This window comes from Harpia harpyja, chromosome 10 (genome assembly GCF_026419915.1).
Source record: "Harpia harpyja isolate bHarHar1 chromosome 10, bHarHar1 primary haplotype, whole genome shotgun sequence".
NCBI classification, from domain to species: domain Eukaryota; kingdom Metazoa; phylum Chordata; class Aves; order Accipitriformes; family Accipitridae; genus Harpia; species Harpia harpyja.
Window position 1 is genome coordinate 37048879 of NC_068949.1, and position 13164 is coordinate 37062042.

Consider the following 13164-nt stretch of genomic DNA (forward strand, 5'->3'; position numbering starts at 1 on the left):
AGTAAAATCAGGATTAGAACCAGGAGGATAGAAATTCTTCTTGGAAGTTATTTCCTTAATATTTGGATATAATCTACCTTATCCAGAAACATCTGTCTGTGTGCATAAGAAAGAAATACGCTTTTGTCCCCTGCAGCAGTGTCTAAAAATGAGGTAGTAAGTATTGCTTCCTGATCACACACAAATGGGGTTTTTATCTGTGCCAAGATCATAATACGAACACTGGAATAAAACTGCAAACAGACAAGAAAAAAGGCACACACCTGAAAGCCTTTAGATAGCCTTTCTATCCCCTGAGCTTCACTAGTCTGCTCTAATAAAGCTTTGCTGAAGCTTTGTTTTCTGAGGACATTTATATTCTATTAGGAAAGTGCAAACATCTCTAACAATAGCTTTGTGTCAGGCCACAATTGTATTCCTTGATGCTAATGCAGGCTATTAAATGAAAAAGTTCAGCCAATGCCCCTTGGGTTCTGGGAGAGATGGACAATTTGGATGTCAGGTTCACTTCATGTTTCAAAGCTTTGCTATATAGAGGATTTCAACTTGTGATTCCACCAAGAGAGACTATACCTGCTAAATTTGCAGAGGCCACTAAACTGAGAGGGGCTGCAAGTCAATCACAGTTAAAATACCGAAATTTCTTGGCAAATAGGAAAAAGAAAACAGACTGGAAAAAAGATAATTCTGTAAGGACTAGAGCAGGGCAGAAATAATCAAACATAACTGCAGAAAAGGGGGCAAACTGAATTACAAGCTGAGCTTGATGTTGTCCCTTTGCAAAAGAGGTGAGCAGCATGCTGGGCTGCCCAGTCTGCAAAGGCAGGTGGAGTAACCCTGCTGCACACGGGGCTGGGAACACCTGAGCTGAAGCATCAGTTGCAACACGGGAGATCCAGATAGATAGTACGAAAAATCGTTTTAATTGAAAATGGAGGGAAGCAGTGCAGTAGATTGCTTGAGGATGACACAGAATCTGCATCACAAGAGATTTTGAAAAACAAGTGGGGAATGGGTAAGAATGACAAAGGCAAAGCTGGTTGTGTCCTAGAAGAGGGGCAGGGGCCGGCAGAGCTCTCCTCTTACTTTCCATGGTCATGTCTTTGGTTGCTGTGCTGGAGTTTGGGCTTGAGTTCTCAGAGCCAGTTGGGGTTAGAGCCAGTTGTGTCCATACGACTTGTGCAGGATCATGGGTTGTGCAGGGGAACAGTGTGTTTTCCAGGTACTTCCTCAGAGCGTCTTCATTTTAATTTTGTGGTGGGTTGACCATGGCTGGACACCAGGTGCCCACCAAGGCCACTCTATCACTCCCCCTCCTCAGCCAAACAGAAGAGACACAATATAACGAAAGGCTCATGGGTCGAGATAAGAACAGGGAGAGATCACTCACCAATTACCATCACGGGCAAAACAGACTCGACTTGGGGAAAATTAATTTAATTTACTACCAATCAAACCAGAGTAGGGTAATGAGAAATAAAACCAAACCTTAGAACAACTTCCCCCCACCCCTCCCTCCTTCCCAGGCACAACTCCACTCCCGGTTCTCTCTGCCTCCTCCCCCCCCAGCGGCACAGGGGGACGGGGAATGGGGGTTGGGGTCAGTTCATCACACGTTGTCTCTGCTGCTCCTTCCTCCTCAGGGGCAGGAATCCTCACACTCTTCCCCTGCTCCACCATGGGGTCCCTCCCACAGGAGGCAGTCTTACACGAACTTCTCCAACGTGAGTCCTTCCCACGGGCTGCAGTTCTTCACGAACTGCTCCAGCATGGGTCCCTCCCATGGGCTGCAGTCCTTCAGGCACAGACTGCTCCAGCGTGGGTCCCCCGCGGGGTCACAAGTCCTGCCAGAAAGCCTGCTCCAGCGTGGGCTCCTCTCTCCATGGGGCCACAGGTCCTGCCAGGAGCCTGCTCCAGCACGGGCTTCCCACAGGGTCACAGCCTCCTTTGGGCATCCACCTTGTCGTGGTTTAACCCCAGCCAGCAACTAAACACCACGCAGCCGCTCACTCACTCCCCCCCACCCAGTGGGATGGGGGAGAAAATCGGGAGAAGAAGCAAAACCCGTGGGTTGAGATAAGAACGGTTTAATAGAACAGAAAAGAAGAAACTAATAATGATAATGATAACACTAATAAAATGACAACAGCAATAATGAAAGGATTGGAATGTACAAATGATGCGCAGTGCAATTGCTCACCACCCGCCGACCGACACCCAGCCAGTCCCCCGAGCGGCGAATCCCTGCCCCCCACTTCCCCGTTTCTGTACTGGATGGGACGTCACATGGTATGGAATACACCGTTGGCCAGTTTGGGTCAGGTGCCCTGGCTGTGTCCTGTGCCAACTTCTTGTGCCCCTCCAGCTTTCTCACTGGCTGGGCATGAGAAGCTGAAAAATCCTTGACATTAGTCTAAACACTACTGAGCAACAACTGAAAACATCAGTGTTATCAACATTCTTCGCTCTGAACTCAAAACATAGCACTGTACCAGCTACTAGGAAGACAGTTAACTCTATCCCAGCTGAAACCAGGACACACCTGCTCCAGCGTGGGGTCCTCCCCGGGCTGCAGGTGGGTATCTGCTCCACTGTGGACCTTCTTGGCTGCAGGGGAACAGCCTGCCTCACCATGGTCTTCACCACGGGCTGCAGGGGAATCTCTTCTCCAGCACCTGGAGCATCTCCTCCCCCTCCTTCTTCACTGACCTGGGGGTCTGCAGGGTTGTTTCTTTTACATGTTCTCACTCCTCTCTCTGGCTGTAGTTTCTGTGCCACAGCAATTTTTTTTTCCCCTTCTTAAATCTGTTATCCCAGAGGCACTACCACTGTCGCTGACGGGCTTAGTCTTGGCCGGCAGCAGGTCCGTCTTGGAGCCGACTGGCATTGGCTCTATCAGACACAGGGGAAGCTTCCAGCAGCTTCTCACAGAAGCCACCCCTGTAGCCTCCCTGCTACCAAAACCTTGCCATGCAAACCCAATACAAACTCATTGCCCACAGGGCTGCACAACATAAAGAGGAAGGCAGCACTCCAAGGAAAACATCCCTGACTGATTTTCAGTGCCCTCAGTTAATCCCTTTGCTCAAGAGGCCAACTCACTCCAACCTAGTGCCAGAGCATTGATCAGTTCACAAGCAACGAGTTTGGGTTCAGTTACAGGACTTAAGCCAAACCAGCAATAGATGCAACCACTAACTCCATGTCTTCTAAGAAATGTAGACTTGCACATAAGTGACCGTTATCACATCCATGAGATATGCAAGCCTATAAAGTCTCATATTGAGCCAGATCAGTAGCCCATCTAGTTAATCAGGCTGTGACTGCTATTTGATGGCCCCTGTGTATTTCCCTGTAAATCAGCTCCTTTCTCCAGAAAGGCACCTTTGGAGGTAGTTCCAGATACTGGCAGGAATGCAGCAGGGCAATAGTGGCATCTTGCAGTCATGAATGGTTTTGCCCAGGTAGAAGCATTATAACTTGTATGCATGGAGTTACAGGAAACAGTCAATTCCCTCCAGCCATCCTAAAATCAAAATATCATACCCCTTTCTGAGGCTGAATCTAAAGGATATTTCACATCCTATCATTCCTTACAGAGCTAGGAATTGGGGAAAACAGACTATTTCTCTTAAGAATCCTTTCTGTTTGAAAGAGCATGCTCGTTAAGGATGTCTTCATTTTTCCTCATCATCTACAAGACTCTATGACACGCACAGGAGGGAAGCATTTTAAGTAAATCACCCCAGCCTGACTTCAAAGGAAAGTGAGCGGGACAAGATGTGCCAAAGTGTTTAACATCTACGCCATTCCTCTAAAGCATTGTTTTGTCCTTCATACTTAGTGAGGAGACACCCATATGTGTTTTCCACTTTCATTGTGAAAGCAGGAAATGTTTAATTAAAATCAAGCTTAATCTACTTTGTTTTCTCTTCATGCCAAAGTAACATCAGCTGCTGAGAGGGAGGATCTGCGAGTCTTGGCACCCAAATGGCCTCACCCAGCAGAGGGACAGAGCTGGAGAGATCCAGACAGATCTGCTGGGATGATATCTGTGTCCCTGGGGTATGGGAACAAATTAGGTTCTGTACCAGGAAGGGCAGAACTTGCTGTGTGCTGGGGAAATTCAACACAGATAGTTGTACTGGGCCAAACTCTATTGTCATTTATACAGAAAGACAGAAAATAGGGATGGCAAGAACCTCACCAGGAGATGCGATCCACCTGTCTTACTCCAGTCTGTCACCCTGATGAGCCACAGTGACTTGAAGTTATCAGAGCTGACGTGAGGGCAGCTGCAGATGTTCTACTCCAGGACCCTCCCTGAACCCAGCAGCCATGGCTTGAGGTACCTAATTAGATTAAGAAACTCAGAGATGTGACTGATTTATGTCCTCACTGGATCAGGCCAAAGAAAGGATGCTCCATCCAACTTAATATCCAGATCTTATTATGCGGTACCTTTCATTTGCCAAGGGCTGAAAGGCTTTTCCATCCCCTTTCACTGGCCATATGGTAACACAAGTCTTTGCGTTATGTGTTAGTAATGCAGAAAACAGTCCTATGGTCATGAGTGGTTTGGGAGGAAGTTTAAGGTTGCAGATTGTTTTCCCAGAGACAATTCCACTTCCAATTACATATCATTATGTGTCGAACACAACTTTGCTTCACCACGGATGGTACTCTGAAGTGCTTTTTGCTATGGCACTGCAAGTGCCAGGAGGGGCACTAGTTCTCTTAGGGAAAAAAAAAAAAATTGTGTAACGGGAACTTTCCATGCAGTGATCATAAGTAAAGTCCCTGGAGGCATCCACCAGGCCACTTTGGAAAACTCTGTAGCATCAAGGTAGGCTCTGATCAACGTATACTAAATAACATAATTATTTCCATTAAAATTTTCACCAATTCAAATATTCTTGAAATTGAAGTATTCTTCAAGTAATTCAGTGTTTTGGGTCAAATCTCTCTGTGCAATTTTCTTGCAGAAGATGAGTGACCCAAGTCAAGATAGAAGCAAATTAACATTTGCAATTTTAATAAATTTCCCAGCCAGGTGTTAACTTTCTCATTTGCAAGGAAATTTTGAGGCAAGCTTGTTGAAGCTGTGAAGTGCTATTTAAAACCCACTGGGACTGTCATCTTTATTAACATAATCACCGGCATTTTTCTATAATTTAGATGGGGTCTTTACTGCTTAGAAGAACAGCAGCCAGAATATAGTGTTAGTCATGATCCCATTATCAGAAGACACACCCTGTCCATGGAAACATAATTGCTGGCTCATATAGCATATTAAAGTAGGCAAAAATTGCTTCCTCAGTTACAGATGGGGAAACTGAGGAAAAGAAAGAAAAAAGTTACTCAGAAAGTAGGATTTTCTTCTTCCATCAAGCTGTAACACTTTGCAGCAAAGGGAAGGCTGAGAGACAATGGATTACCTAAATATATTGTCATCCATATACATCCAAAGTGAGAAAAGGATGGGTGGATTTGTCTCATATATCAGTGCTATGACAGTGGAGGTTTGTCTCAATCACTTTAATGCAAATTCTTGTTTTCCCTTCATTCCCCCTTTGGCCCATGTTGACATCACCCCATACTTTTAGCTGTTTGGCCCCTTCCTCCTGTTTTCCCCAGAGAAGGGAAAGTAAAGAGAAGTTGACATGAGCTCAGGAAAGAGCTCAGGGCAGAACAGAAATGTAAAGTACTGTGGCTCATAGAGTTGAAGTACAGCAGTGTTGTTTCCTCAGCTTGAGAGGCTATAAAATGGCAAGCAGCAAAGCACAAACCTGTTGTCATGACAATGAGTGCGATAAAAAATGGGGGTTTCTCTGCATGGTTAATGTGTTGAGACAAAGGTAACCAAGACAGCAATAAACACTGGATAGATTTCACTGTGTTGAGGAGGAGCAAAACAGCACAGTCCGAAACGTAAACACTAGAGACAAATTATCTGTTATTGATGAAATGAACCAAACTTTCCTATCTGTATTGATGGACACTAGTGCTCTAGGGCCATGAGGCACAGAAAGGGTCTCTGTAGGCTGTTTCCACGGTCTAGCCTCAGTCACATGGACTAATCCAAAGTCCTCCCAAATTAGCAAGAGCTTCTCCAGAAAATCCAAATCTAATCTACACACTAAATGCCAGTCTGTAGAATGAAATATGAGGGTTACAGTGTCACCATGCAGATCTCCACCCAGAATGTGGACTGGGTTATTGACCTTATAGGGAAGAAGCATCAGAACAGATTCCTTGATGAAAATGATTACTTGGGGGAACAGTATCATGTGGCAAACCTCAGGTTGGCTGGTTACAAATGGGCTTAAGAGGGGAATTGTGATAGTAATGGTAGTTGGACTTTGTTTACTCTTCTGCCTGCTTACAGGCAGTAAGCAGTTTTTTGCAACACCATCAGCTACAGAAAACTCCATAATACCTCCCTTATGCCCCCCCCAGCACTTTCAGTCATAGGCTCTTTATTCAATATCAAGCAGTTATGTGTCCTCCCAGTGATAACAGACTCCCTGCCATGCAAGACTCTCCAGAACCAGTGCTGATCAGCACAAGGGATGGTCAGCCATGCAGTGAGTCAGCAACACCTGCCTGGTCAAGATCGCAACTCCCTGCCCTACCTCAGCAGGCTATGGGTAAACAGAGATGAATTAGGAAGGGCAGGCATGGAAGCCCAGGACCTACAGACACACCCTGCCCTCTCTCTTCATACATCCACCGTGTACAGGGGAAGCTATTCCAATCTGACCTAACACCTGCAAACTGACTCTTCTGCATGGTTGCAATGCCACGCTCAACCCATGCAACCAGGAAAGGTGCAAGAAGAACCTCTGGATCAAACATATAGCACAGTCTAATGCCTTGAGACTGTAAAAGAGGTCGGAAATGGAGAGAAGTAGGAGAAGAGAATTCAACAAAAGTGCTAATAAACACACATGCCAAGTGTGAGTCATGGCACAGTACTCTCCACCCACTCAGGCTGGGTGAGTTGAAATTGAAGGGACAGTGTACAAGTCTGACAGTCACAACCTGAAGACCCTGGATGCCGATCTCTTCAAGAAGCCAGTGCCTATGAAAAATTCTGAGCTTATTCTTTTTTTTTAACCTATTTCCCTGTTTAATCAGACCAGTGACAACAGGAACACCATGCCACGACCCGACAACAGGCTGCCTCAAAATGTACAGCTCTTGGGCTACAGGATTCCTTTTTCCTTTTCTCTTGTGTTCATGAACTATTTACCTTTGATCTTAAGGAAGCAGATAACAGTTCTTTTCGAACAAAGACAAACTGATAGTAATAGACCTCTCAGTTCATAGAAGGGTTTTCTTTGTTTTCAAGTCAAAACCCACTGGCTCAGATCCAGCCAGCTGTCTTGAGTTTCTGGATTTGGCTCTTGAGCAAGGTTTTAACACTACATCCAGTATTGTTTAATTGATGAAGATTCATATTTTTGAGCTTTTCAGTGAAGACATAGCAAACAATAAGAAACGGAGGCCAGCCTGCCATATTTAATAAACTGTGTGGATCAGCATGTCCATAGGTCTTCTGTTTTTACAAAAATAAATCTCTAGCTAGTCTCCTCTAGCCGTTGCTATGTTGAATTCCAAAAGCAGGAATAGTCCATACCTTTCTGCTTGAGCATGACTGATCACATTTGTGTTCTGCTTTGTAATGTTGGGGATCTCTGCTGCTTCTCTAAGACTACTGCACAGCCTACTAGATCACACTAGCAGGAAGTTTTGCTTGATATTCCTCCTTTTTCTTCAGCTGGCCTAGATATGTTCAAGTGTCTTGTTCAAAGCCGTTCTTCAGGGCATCTCCCATTATGTTGCTAATCCCACTCACTTTCACACAAGTTCTTCTCCATCCATGTTCACAGCAGTCCTCTTCAGCAGCACAACAGGGCTGCTATCTGTCACAGTGTTTATTTTCTTTCCCTTCGCAGCTCACCTGAGCCCCTTTCCTTCCTGCAATCACCTTCCTGTGAAATTAAGAACACATGCAGCCAATCAAATTTTCAAAGCCAGGTCCTGTTTTGAAGGCACACCTGCTCTCAAGCTCAGTGGGGCACACTGTGGCTTGCCTGCTGTGGCTGTTGAGAATGGCTCCTGCTGGGCATCCAGGCACTGGGGAGGGAGTCCCAGCCCTTCTGATCTTAACTGGAGGTAAGCTTTCATCTCTGATGAAACCAGAATTTCCACACTGAGAACGTGTCTCACTTCCCCTTGGATAACACAAGTGAACATTGGGGTCTTACCTCTCAGTTTGGCCACAAGAGCCCTCCAGGTATTTTGACTTCTCTCTTTGAAGTTCCCTTTTGTTTCCCAGTTGCCATTAAGAAATGTGCCAACTGTGCAGGATCTCAAGGACTTGGAGGTCTTGTGTGGCTGGAAGGATTTCCCTCCCTGGCTACCTTTCTTCTCACGGTGGTTCAAAATCAGTCACGTGCCAGACAGGTGGCCACTGTGAGCACCCCATAAAAACAACAAGAATAAATGATTGTTACTTACCTGGCACATCAAGCTACAAACAGTCATGGTGTTTACCCAGGGAAACAAGAGGGGACTCCCTCGTTTCAAAGCAGGGTCTGGGTTGCGTTGTGAAGGGAGAAAGCCAGGCTGATATGTTGTGGGCAGCACCCACTGACAGACCATCTCTGTTTCACTCACTGAAAGGAAAAATGTAGGAACTTCTCAGCTGGGAAACTACGGATTTATTCGCGTTGCATCTAGGGAGGAGAGACAGCATACATTTTTTTTGTAATGGAACTACACTATCCTATAAGTAGCTCATGGTACTAGGACTAACAATGTCCCAGTTATTAGCTTACCACTCATATTGGCAGGACAAATCTTACACTACAAAAAAAATGCTATTTCTTCCCATTCTGTCACACATATAAGGAAATCACTGGGACGGTTTTTACTTCTCTTTCCTAAGTGGAAACCAAAGCATGTTTCCCATTTGTCTGGCTGTTTAGTATATATGTTATTTTTAAAGGTATTGAAGTTCACCACCTCCAGACAACAGACTACTGTTCTTACACAAAATTTTAGTGCTCAGACAAGTCACACAAGGGTTAAATGACTTGTCCAAGGCTGGGAGCACATAACCAAGTGGGGATTGTAACTAAGGGGCAACCAGGCTCCTTTCCTGTTCAGTCACAGTGCTGTCTGCACTGCGATGATTTCATTCACCAAAACATGGTCACGGACAAAGAACGGACTCTGCAAAAACAGCCCCTTATCTGCTCCTGCCTGCCTCTTGTCCAAGTCATGTGTGATTAGTTTACTGACACAAACACCCCTCTGGAGCCAAAGCAGCTGCAGGAGCAAGCTGTGCTCTGATACAGTTCATGCCTTTACAGCAGCGTAAGAGTAGTAGCTGCGGTCTAGCTGAGTGCAGGAGCTTCGCTGTTTATAGAGCTGGAAGTAAAATACAGCTTGATTATAAGGTATCAAGTAGACCTGGTTGAGCTGGCAATCAAAAAAAAAAAAAGTCAATCCTGATTTGTAACAATAACTGCAGTGAGTATGAAATGAAGATTAGCTGTAGGGAACAAATACCGGACAGAGAAATGGAATTCCCAGGAGATACTTTAACTTGTCTTTTTTTTTTTTTTTTTTAATTTGTCGATAGGAAGCAAAGGGATTCAAAGTACTTGGGGCTGGGAAGGCTAGGAGTAGGTGTGGCAGCAGAGCCTCCACAGGCCATAACTCCAACCGAATATCTTTTAAGCAATTACTCTGTGAAAATTAAAACTGTGGGAAGCCTCATTTCCAATAGGTCTCTGCTGCATAGGTTCTTTGATACCTGCTGTGAAAGGAGCTCCGCAGCTGCCTTTCCCTCAGTGAGGCACAAGTAGGTTCTCTTCTCTCTTACCCAACTACTATTTCCATTAACATTTCTAGGAACTTATTCTACAGGAGATCTTTTGTCCTCTGTCAACCTTGGTTGAAATTAGCCAACAGGAGAAAAGACCTGTATGTGCACACATCACCAAGAGTGTGCGTTTATAAGTCTTGTTTCCTTGAGAAGACAGGCTAGAAACATCATCACGCTTTGCAGTCATCCCATCAGCGTTCACTCCTGCCACTAACAGGGACCGTGGAAGCATGGGTATAGCATATGCCATGTTACAGACCTTCTGTCGTGCTGCAGCAGCTTTTCCAATGCAAGTGTTTTGATTCCAGTTTTAAATCTCAAGTCCATGCTTTTCCCAGTTTCAGTTCCAGAAAGTTCATTGGAGACCCTCATCTTTTATTTCCTTATAGGCGTGTGAAATGTGAAAAACAAAGCAAGCACACCCCAGAGGCTCAGAAAACAAAACCAAAGAACAAAAAAACAGAGAGCATTTAAGACAGACCTCAGTTTTTCTAAATGTACAATCTCAAGAGTTTTAGGCCAGTATGATTATTCCGGGGAGGGGATCTTTGAACTGCTACAAAACAGTGTTTGGTGTTAATTAACCTAAGACAATTCCCCAATACTGCCTTAGTCCACAGTAATGGGGTTATAGATAGACTTTTTTTAATGTTACATCTTCCGACCTGATAGGACAGTCAGATTATTAGGAAGTTGCCATGGTATTTTTTCTAGTTTTTTACTCTACTTGATCATATTTATAAAGAATCTTTGAAAACTGAGACTAAAATCTATTTTCCCTTTATCTGGCTTTTTAGCACTTACACTGGAATAAAACCCACTGGGTAAAATGTTATTAATTATCAATTATTTTAGAAAAGAAATGGTTTAGCTGCTAGAGCCTTCAGAATCGTGTTTATGTATTCAGAGGGCAATTCATTAAACAGTTTGGTGCAGTAAACAAATATTTAACCATCCTGAAGAACAAGAAATATGTATTATGCTAAGGTTGTTCAAACTTCTGTAAAGCAAAGATTTGCTGCTGAATGCGGCAAGGAAACTGAAAAGCAATGATGAAAGCAGAAACTGGAGACCCTGACATAGGACCCACAGGGTCTGATGATGAGTCAGAGGGTAAAGGCAAGTCACTGAGGCCCAGATACATCCCATTTAACTTGAGGCAATTAAATGAATTGGCTATGTAGGAAACTGGGCTCCCTCACTAGTCAATGTAGAGATAAAAGCTTCTTCAAAGAGAGTTGAAGCACAGCCAGAATTAACATCTCTCTTTACTACATATAGAAGAAGTCTAAACTCTAAAATTCGATGATGCTCCTAACCTGGAGACCTCACTTAATTGCACAAAGTTACTCCCTTCCCAGGCAACCCAGAATGGAGTCCAGCTGTCTCCACTGCAGCCTAAATGGCTCTCGCTGCAATGTATGTCCATTCCTTCCTGTCCTGTATCCAGCAGAGAATAGTTTGTTCCCTTCCTCTTTGCATGAACATTTTACACAGTCATTGTGTCCTCTTAGTGATGTCTCTGGAGTAAACAAACCCAGTTCTTTCAGTCTTTCTACTCCAGCCACAGTGTCAAGGCCTCTGGTTGTTCTCACTGCTTGCTTTTGGGATCATGCCACTAGGCTCACACATTTCTAAAAGTTGGCACCCAAATCTGGACACAGCCATTGCCAGTAGACTAATGCCAGGCATTGATTTGCTATTCTATTTTCAATAGAGTGGAGGGATTATTTTATGTCTTGCATGTAACTCCTGCTTGCGATGCTTGTGTAAGAGCGGTCACCGCTCCCCAGAGACTTTACAGCATGTCAGGATTATCAGACCTTTTCACTGAGAGAGAAACAAGGGCCCTACCCTCTTAGTCCTACTCCCACAAGAATGTCTTTTCATGGTGCAGTAACTGGTGCCAAGAGTAATAAGAGCAGGAAATGGGTATAAAGAGAAAAAGAGAAGGTCAGTGGAATCGGTAGGCAGTAATCCCACAGACAGAACACCGACGGAGACGCTGAAGTTGTGAGTTGCAGTCCGACCTTGCAACGGTCCTTCTGGGTGCCACTGGGAAAGTCATTTAACCTGTCTGTCCCTTTGATTCCCCTCCTAACTTTGACCTAACTAGCCTGGTTTAGGTCTGCAGGAGGGCACCCGTGTTACCATGTGCCAGATTCAGTCACTTTCCTATCTCACTCAAACCACCAACCTCACTGTAGTACAACTGCTAGTAGCAACTGAAGTAAAAAGTTGAGAGCGATGCCAGCTGCTCAACCCAGTCTCCAAAAATATGAGAGTGAATCTGCAATCTCAGAAACAGTTGAATGAGAGCTGCAGAGACCTGAAAAACAGCAAGATGCCCTAATGTTCATGTCAGAAGCATTCCTGTGCCTTCCAGAAATGCCTTTCCTGGGTTTGAGACTCATCAGACAGAGAACAAAAGCAATGCCACATGATATGGTTTGCAGCTATCCATGAGTTCTGTAGACAACACATGATGAACAGCAAATACACAAAGCAATTAGGAAGGCAAAGAGTTCATAGAGAGCCTGTGGCCTGAAATACGTTTGCATAAACAAACTCCTTGAATCATTATGAATAATTAATGTGTAAAAACCCCCTCAATCTCATTCCTGGATAGTCTGCAGAATAAAGGGATAAATAAATCATAAGGAACAAGGTGTTTGCTGAGTGAGAATAGCTAAGCTAACTACAAGCTTAGCAGTTTCAGATTTCGAGGCTGCAGTGAGTAGCCTGTGGTTACTGTCAAGAACAGCTTGAACACAGAGGTGTCTCTATAACAGTTCTGCTATTTAAAACAGTAATATTATTCTGTCCATAGGAGACCTTTCAGATGAGGACTGCAAAGTGGTTCACAGCTATTGAGCTTCACAACAGCCCGGTGAGGGCAGAGAGAGTATTTATTAGATGCAATTACGGCATTGTTGCAAATGCATTATGAATTTATTGGCAGGTGTAGGTTTTTGCTACTCAGATATGAGGGAGTTATATGCATTAAGTATAACAGCTAACAGAGAAAACTTCAAAAAAAAAAAAGGTTAATATCCCTTTTTGTCCAAAGGCATTGTATATAAGCAGCAGGTATATCAAGAATTTCTTGCAAGTGTCATTTATGTCACTTGGTCATAAATGAATTTAGCTTGAAGCCACAGTGAGATATTTGTATATTATTAGATGTCTTGCTGACTGAAGAGGAGGAGGAAAAAGGAGGTCTAGTTAAGCTGAATTCAAAATTAGGCTCTTACAATGAAAAT